Raw genomic sequence first — 9229 nt, 5'->3', positions numbered from 1 at the left:
GGTTCCTGGGCTACCTTGCAGCCCTTCAAACAGCAGCACTGCTCTTGCTGTTCTCTTCCTGGAACTCATATTCTGAATTTTCCAAGCTCACCCTCCATTTTGTAGGAGTAGGAGCACACCGAGTCCCTTCCCTGCTTGATGCAGATTTGTTTCGAGAGCTGCTGCCGCTGTTGACTAAACTCATGACTGCTTCAATTCTCATCCCAGACAACACACGCTCATTTTTCATTCTCTGTGGGATTGCTGACTGTGACTGCTAAGGTTCGTAGTGGCTTTCCACGTGCTCATATTGTTGCCCTAATGGGTTGAACGTTGGGTAAATCGATTAATAAATCCTAATCTGTCGTGAGGGTTGGATACTAACCCAGATGAAATTGTTGCCAGCTGAGTATATATGCCCTTCATGATGCCCATTTTATAACTGTGCACAGTAAAATAACTAATATGGCCTGGATATGTTTTAGATCTACAACATATATAAAAATTATGTCCAGGTGGTCAACATCAGTTTCAATACTTTGGTCCTTAACTTCGTGGCCAACTTAGAGTGGTGTTTTTATTCCTTACTGAATTATGTTGTCTTCTTGTGGGGTGGCTCATGAATGCATGCAGTCGATGCAGAAGCTACAGACCAGTGGCTCTCAACCGTTGTAGACTTGAGGCACCTCTTGGAAAATGCCAGCTCTGCTTTTCACTCTTTCTTTGCCTACAGAAAAAGAATAGAGCAGTTTTTCTGTAGCAAAGAACTTGGGATGACCTGTTTGAAACCTCTGGGGTTTTCTGGCACAGGGGATGCGAGGGACGGCTGACCTTCCCGGGTTCTCCTGTTGCTGCCAGTGCTGCTGCCCTAGTAGCGCCAGTCTGCTCCAGTGGCAGCAGCCCTGTGGCTGGGCTCCTTGGAGCCAACCCTCGTGTCCGATTTGCTCCCCTCCCCTCTGCCCTGCACCCCTGTACTTGCATATCAAGCACAGGACTGTGCGCACTGTGGCAAGAGTTCCCCGGCTGCACTTGCCCCCTGCCTTGCAGATACGCTGCGCCTAGCTCATATGGTCAGGCAGGGGCAGTGCCCGGCTGCCCTTGCTGTGGCTAAAACTTCCAGGGGAGCAGTTCTAGTGCCCCCTCAAAGTTGGCACCTGAGACTGGTGCCCTGCTTGCCCCGGCCTAGTCTTGCGCCTAGTCCACATCGGAAAGTGAGCAAAAGTGAATTGATCTGTTGGAGGAAGAGAGCGCAACCCCCGTGTCCAGAAAGGCCCGTCCCTGCAAGGCCTTATTCCAGAGTTTAACGTGCGCTTGCTGTGCTCTAGATGGGGCCTCCTCTTAATTTGTGGATTTAAAAAAAATTGAAAGAAGCCAACACTCTTCTTGGGAAAAGAGATCAGAGATGACCCAACATGTCTAGATGGCAAGCATCAGTCACAGTAATCGAATACCAAGCAGTGGGTAGTGGGATACCATGAATCCTTGTGTGCCTTTTACAGATGACCTTATATAAGCTGCTTGGAATCCCGGCAGTTACATAATCCCTAACTTGTGAAAACACTTGAAATCACACTCCCTACTATTATGGATTTAAATATAGATAATGTTTGCTAAGCATGATGTAATGCTGGGTTCACCCAACCTACCCACGTCGTCCCTAGTGGCTGGAATAACAGGTGTGGTAGATGTATTTATACATTTTACATGCGCGTCGTCACAAGGCTCTCACCCACTCAGGACTCGGTAACCTGAAAATTGGAGGGTCAGGAAAAAAGCATGTTGGGGGGGCGGTGGTGCTACTTTTAAAAAATGATCCCTTTTGCAACCGTTTTGTAAGTCTGTAATGAAGAGCTGATGTCATTACTTGCCTTGTGGTAGCACCCAGGTGCTCTGGTGATTTAGCAATGTACTTTTGTAGGCACACGGCAGTGGTTGATCTGCCAGTACCTTCAGGTCGGAAGTGGGATGGGTACAGTACAAGGCTTCTGCATCGCACGACTTGCACCATCTTGCCAGGGTGTGTCTGTTCTCTAGACTGTCTCCTCCTGGAAGGAGGCTTGCCCATGGGTGTTGCAGGAGTTGCTTTCTTGAATAAAGGAGCCGACACTATGGAATGAACGGGAGAGATCCTGCCTTAGATTTCATGTTATTTTCCATGTAAATTCAGCTTGAATCCTTGAACCAACATGTTGTGCCTAGGCAGGGTACCACACGCTGAATGCTATATAGGGAGGTGCCCTGTTAATGAGCTCCTTGTAACATGCAAGTGCAGTGGGCTGAGCCAGAAGGAGTGTTGTCTGTGCCAGTTCCTATTCTGAAGCAATCTGGAAAAGTTAAGAAAAAAAGGTTTTGCCTGAAGGTGGATTTTTGCTTTGGATTTTGTTTCGCACCTGTATCTTTCTAAATAATACTTGGATAAGTCATCAAGCTATTCTTTTTTTAATAAAGCTGTCATGTACTTTGAACCGTAGCTACAAAAGTTTCTGCAATTTTTTTCATAGGTCACTCTTGTTTAGTGCGATTCAGCTGCTACAGGTCCAGTTTTTTTGAATCCATCTTTTGTAAAGAATCCCCTGATTTTGCATCACCGATTTTTGTTTTCTGTTGAAATGCTTGCCTGTGTTCTGGCCGTACTGTATTGAGTCACTCTGTTCACTGGTCCCTGGTTCTCTATCTTAAATCTGAAAGCAGCTTTTCAGTCTAGATGTCAAAAACGGGTCTCCTATTTAAATCACTTGAAAGCTGCAAAACTATCAGGAGGGCAAAATGATTAGCAGTTGTGGCTATCGTATTAGCTGCACAACATTATACTGTAGCCCCTTTCTTTGCTTTCCAGCCTTCCCTTTACTTATCTTCAAATTGTCAGAAATCTTCCAGCCCTGCTAGTTAAGTGCCTCTAGTCCTGTGCTGAGTTGTCCTTCTCAGAAATCACACTTGTTACAAGTTTGGGAAGAAACAGGTTGGCAATAGTAACAGAAGATAGTTAAATACAGTTGGGGAGATGCCTCCTGCTGCTAAGATTACACTTGGCTATGGCCACAAAAATGTCTGTGCCGTCAAGACGATAGGGCTTTAGAGAAAATGGTTCTCAGTTGAGTTCTTGCAATTGTGATGAAATGACTGGTCACACAACGTAAGTTAAAGAAAAGCTTATGTATTTTATAGGATAGAAAGCATCACCAGAGGAGAGGATATGTCTAAATGGACCATAGAATCTCTTTGTTTTCATATGATTTATGACACTACAGCCATGGCTAATACCATATTTCCAAATATTTTGACCTCTTGGCAAAGGGTAGAGCATGGGATTTGCCCCTCCAGATTTCTAAGTTTAACCCCTTGCTTCTGCTTAAGTGGAAGACACTTCCCACTTGCTGGCGCAGCTCCTTGGTGTGCTGTACGGAGAGGGCGAGAACGGGAACTTGTAGGACCAGAAGAGACTTGGAGGTCATATGGACCTCAAAGGTCCATCCCCTGCTGTTGCAGGCAGGCACGTCATCAAATCCTATTAATGAATTGATCACGATTTTGGTGGGGAGTTTTGTCCCGTTGGTTTTATACAGGTGGTGGCAATATGCCTGTACCCTGTTGTGTGTGTGTGTGCAATATGCCTTTTAGTGTTCCCTAATCATGAGGTTAATTGCACTTGGAATAGACCTCGCACCATATTTAACCATCCCAAAATGCAAGTGGCAGCCTCCAGATGGTGCTGCAGTTAAAAATTCAGTTGAGATTACAAGAAATGCAGTGTTTTGGGATGTGTAAGAGAGCTGTGATCCAAGCACTGCGCCAGTGCGCCCAGGAGCACTTTGGGGGCTCTTTGGCCTGCAGGAAGCTCTTCCACGCTTGCTCGGTTTTGAAGTGCTTATCACTACTGTGTCCAGGTGCTTTTTGTATCATCTAGATCACTAGAAACACGTCACCCTGAGGATAAGGTCTGTTGTTTGTCTTCTTCACCAGTTAACCATCAGAAAGGAGGGTGATGGCCAACCAGGAAACCCAAAGGCTATTCCAGTGCCTTTTGACGGGAAAGCTTTTTTAAAAAGGTGATTTTTGGAAAGCCCACTCTGAGCTTTTCTACGTATCCACTTGATCTGGCAACAGCTTTCTAGTCCCGTTCCTTGAATGTTTGATAGAAGCTGTGTTGTTCGCTTGGTTTGACCTGTTGTTGGAGTGAAAGTCGTCAGTACAGCAGGAGGAAATGAAACGGAGATTGCATTGGGGTACAAGGGATATAGATGCCAAAATTGCCTTTCAGAAACAACCAGGCTTAATGGTGAACTAAGTCGGATAACCTAGCAGCACACTGAGTTGATTTTAATCCACAGTGGGTGCATCTACAGGTGCTATTAAGGTGACACGGTAAACTCTGGAGCAAATTGCACCGGAGTTAACTGCTCCTGGGCGCAGCATCTGCACGTGTGCCTAGGACCACAGCAATTCGAGCCGGGGTAAAGCAGGCCCAAGCTGGCAGAGGGCACGGCGGGGGGAGGCAGGGGTCAGCCTGGCTCCAGGTGACAGCATCAGGCAATGGAGGGGTTGGCAGGTGCCAGGGGTCTGGTACCTAGCTGACCGGGCACAACTTGTACCTGGTGGTCACCATCCACACAAGTGTTTGATCCAGTTAATTACCCTAAAATAATCCTGTCCCTGACACAATTATCTTCTGGCAGGGTTAATTATTTTTACCATACCTTAATACTGGCACCCCTGTGGACAGTGATGCTTTATTGCATAGTTAATTAGTCAACTCTGTAAAACAGTGGACGTGTAGCTGCACCCAGAGAGTCATAATTTACACTGTGCATTTAGCAAGTAAGGTCCAGCGATGTACACAGCAACTTTTGCACACTGAAGTTATTTTAATTGTCATCATGATTTTACTGTCAGTGCGGTGCATTTGTTAGCTCCCTGCATTAAAAGCAAGTAAATTGATGCAGACTTTATTAAGATGGTGTTGATTTTATGTTCATATCTTCTCTTCCTTTCAAGAGCAAGAAAAATATAAACATTGCATAGGATTAAAATTTTGCAAATCTCTGGGTTCTTTTCACTCAAATTCTGATGTTCTGACGTGACAGATCTGACTAATTGCATTATTTTCACAGAGCTTTTTTTTTTATCTGACTCAGAGATATCTTAGAGATTGAAGATATAGAGGAAAGGGAAACGGAGCTCCAAAAATAGTCTTTTTTAAGGTTTGGTTTTATTTTCTATAGAGGCCTCGATGTAACATTTGGGCAGATGCATGTCTGGGATTGAATTGAAGTTTATTTGGAGCTGCCTTTGTGTCTCTAATTCTGAAGTGGTTTCAGGAAGAACATTATGTGCCTTCTTGGGAACTGAGTCAGATCTCAAAATAAATGACTAATGAAGTAATACAGCACTAAAGATTTCTTTTTATCAGATTTGCACAGCCAAGCTAACGGAAAATTTTTTTGCCTAACGGCAACCAGGCAAAGTGCAGATTATGCTATTTATTTCATTTTTGTTGTTCTAACACAGATTTGCAACCCTGCAGCTGTATAGCTCAGATTGGACGACGGAGAGCCAGTGTCAGGTTTTAAAATTGAAAAAAAGTGTAGTGGGCTCCCAAATACAGCATCAAATTCTGACTTCACTGTAAGGAGGAATTAACTGAAAGCACTGAATTTCAGGCATTTGAAAACCTGTTACAAGGAAAAGACTCTGTTTTTTTTTCCTTCCTGTCCTCTGTTGCGTGTACATTTTTTGGTGGGTCAATATTATTATTTTTTTTTAAATTGGTTTTCTTAATCAAAGGGAAGCAAGGACACATTAAAACATGGAAAGAAACTTCATGCTGTTGCATCCACCTATTTTGTCCCTTATTATCTAATTAACATACAGCTGCTTAATCAGTGGAGTGCTGTTTGATGGGCAGCATGTGCCTCTGCTAATGGATGTGGCTATGGCCTTAAAAAGCAACCCTATATCAATTTAGTCAGTTAAAAAAATATAGCTCGAAGTCTTGCTTTAGATGCCCTCTTCCAAGTCTTTTGTGCTTTCACCATCTGATTTTTGGGTAAAAAAGTTTGTCTCCCATGGTGCTGTGCAACGATGTTTTCAGGGACAGCGTTTTATGGCAGCGGGGCCAAGTTTCTTCAGGGGAAATGGTGAAAGGGATTGCACAAAAGTGTGGTCAGAAAACTAAAGCAAAACTTGAACAGCTCCTATTTTTCAGTTGTATCCATCTTCTGACTTACAGCCATTGTCCCAAAAGTTTTGGCCAATTAAAGACCTTTTTAAGGGTTTGATGTCTTCTATTTAATAGCGCTGCAAAGAAGCAGCAAATAAAGCTGTGTGTTTCGTGATGGACATATTACTTGCCCGCTTTCAAATAGTGATCATCCCCCCCCCCCCCCCCAGATTTATGTCTGTGGCTATGCCTTCTGCTCACTCGCTTGCTCTTTTAAAAATAAATTGTGATACAGGCTAAAGAATTGGGGTGAATTTTATTTTTTTTTTAGCACTTGTCAGTTTGCTGTGAAATTCCCATTGCGTCTATTGCCCCTCTCCCCCCCATAGAAGACCATTGTTCTTCAGGCAGTTTCAACTATTACATCTGTTTTTATGGCTAGACATTTTGTTCTTTTTTCCCCCACATCTTTTAACACAAAGTCCTTTCTTTCAGCTCATGCAAACCTCCGGGAGAGATTTACAAACTCAAGTTTCCATTTGGAATTTGAGGGCTGCTGATTTCTAGGAAGTGTGAATCAGGGCTTGTTTTTTTTGAAATCCTAGCGTGTCGGTGCGATACCTGGCTGGCTGTGCACAGTCGATTAGACAGCTGTATCCTGTTCTCTGCATTGAATTGAATAGTTTTTCTTTAGGATTTGGGGTTAGGAACATCCACGTAATACAAATAGCTTATAGTGAACCATCATTTTGCAGTAATGATTTGCGTTGGAAATGCACAGTGAGGGGGTGGCCAGAGGCGAACCAACTTGATGAAGCTTCCCTGATATTTCCTAGATGGCTGTGACCGCGTCTGTGATGCCACATATCTGGCAGTGGCTTTTGGCAGTTTGAGAAGTGATCAAAGTGCAGAGCAAAACTAAAATGGCTTGTAAGTGCCGATCCTAGAGATGGAGGGGATTCCAGAAAGTTGCTTCAGAGCTGAAGATCGGCATTTGTAGCACTTATAAGAGCTGCTTGGTTGGGGTTTTTTAAAGGAAAAAAGTTGAAATTCCCTCCTGTTCGTACAGCTGTTGTAAAGTCCAGATCAGAAGAGCTTTTCGTTTGGGCGCCTGGATTTTTTGGCTGCTGCACACATGAACGCAGGCTGGTAATCGATGTACACTGTGGGCTGCTTCGTTTGCCTGGATGCATTGATTACTGTCATTCTCGGTACTGTTAAATGAATAATCAGCCCATATTTTCAACCGCTCGTGCTGGCATGCTGGGTTGTGTTTGGGGAAACAACAGATTTGCCAGGATAAAAGCTGGAGAAACGTTGCTTTTGAGCAGCTCTCAGAATTCCCATCTATCCAGAAGAGCTGACAATGAGAACCTATAGTTTGTACAACGTTGTTGCTGCTTCAACCCACCGTGCACGATATTAGTGTGTGTTTTTGCTTAATGATACACTAGCGAAATGCAGCATGTTAATTCAGATGTAGAGGGAGAGCCTTCATTCCTGGTTTGCTTTGATCAGTTCAGTTAGGCAGTTCATATCCCATTATGAATATATAGTCACACTTGAAGAATGAATAGCATCCAGATGTTTAGGTCTGAAATTTGTCTTGGCTTTTAAACCCTCTTTATTGTAGCTCATAAATTACCGATTACATAGTCTTGTTAAATTTTCAGATAATTTATTAGCTTGGTGAATCATTAATAATTAAAAAGAAAAAAGCAAGCAACCTTCCCTTTTTTTTTTTTTTTTTGGCTTACAAAGGCTGTTGAATGTTAACAGCTTTGTGTTTGTATTCCCAACAGGAAGCAATTTGTTCAACAGTGTGTTAAACCAGTTGATGGGGGCATGTGTGTTTGGGGGAAAGACATTATGTTAGTTATAAGCTAAGCTATAAACATTAAGTTAGGTTTTTTCATAAGTTGTCAGGTCTTTATTGTAGACAGCGTTTCAAAACTGAAGGTCTGTAACTCCAAAACGTCCGCACATTTAAAAAAAAAAAATCTCCTTTCTGATGTTCTTATTCAATGCGTGGGAGAATGAAACCCATTGACATACTATGTGACATCTAAATTTATTTTCCAGTTGAGAATGTGCGTAACTTTGAACGTGCGCATAAATCCTTTTTAATTCTGTGGCCTTTAAACACGTATGTTAAGTATGTGGGACAAGATGTTCCTTTAATAGGCTCCTGCTTTGCTGAATCAGGGTCTTAAGATGCAGCTATTCACAGCAAATAACATAATTAACCCTTCCCTTGCACCTGTTGTGTCCTTCTCCTTCCCCCATATTAACTTGGCACTAAAATTAATGACACCTTAGGATGTGTGGTACAGGGAGCAAAATGCCAGTGTTATTCTGCTGGGGTGTGCAGATGGTTTAGAAGCAGCAGGATTGCTCTTATTTTATTTGCTTTTTATTTTATTTTTATATTTAAGGAATATTTTTGACAATTGCCTTTGCATTTAACCTCCTGTCTCTCTAATAGCAACATGCTAGTCTTCTAATCAAACCATGAGAGGGCAGGACCTGGTGGGTATGCCAGCTGCCTTTGTATCAGATAATTAAGTCCCTTCTTTTAGCCAGAATACACTTGATTGTACAAAAAGAAATGTCAGCCTTTGACATCTGTACAAGAATCCTTACAAGAGTTCATGTTTCTCCCTGCCAGAAGACTTGGTTAAACTTTCAGTAGGGTTTGTCTACACATGCACTTTACTACGGAGCTGACTAATTAGCTCTCCAGTAAAGCGTCACCATCTACACATGCAGCGCTATTAGGCCACTGTAAACTAATTAACTCCACTGTAGGAGAGTACTGTCAGGGACAGTGGAGTTATTTCAAAACTCATGGGTAGGCTGTGACTGGGGCTGGCTGGGGCATAAGGGTGCTACAGTGTGGGGGCTGTCTGCCAGCTAGCCCTGCACCATAGCACCTTTGTGCCCCAGCCAGCACCATGCTGCAGTCCCAGGCGTACATGTAAATGCTGCACCCAGGAGCAATTAAGTCAGAACAATGCCAAGCTTACAGGCTGTGATCCTCTCGGCCCCCTGCCAGCCTGGGCTGCTCTGTCCCAGCTCAACATGCTGTGGTCC

Source organism: Crocodylus porosus, unplaced genomic scaffold (assembly GCF_001723895.1).
Source record: "Crocodylus porosus isolate Cpor-Errol unplaced genomic scaffold, CroPor_comp1, whole genome shotgun sequence".
NCBI lineage: Eukaryota > Metazoa > Chordata > Crocodylia > Crocodylidae > Crocodylus > Crocodylus porosus.
The sequence above is the reverse complement of the archived record's forward strand: the minus strand, read 5'-3'. Positions refer to the sequence as shown.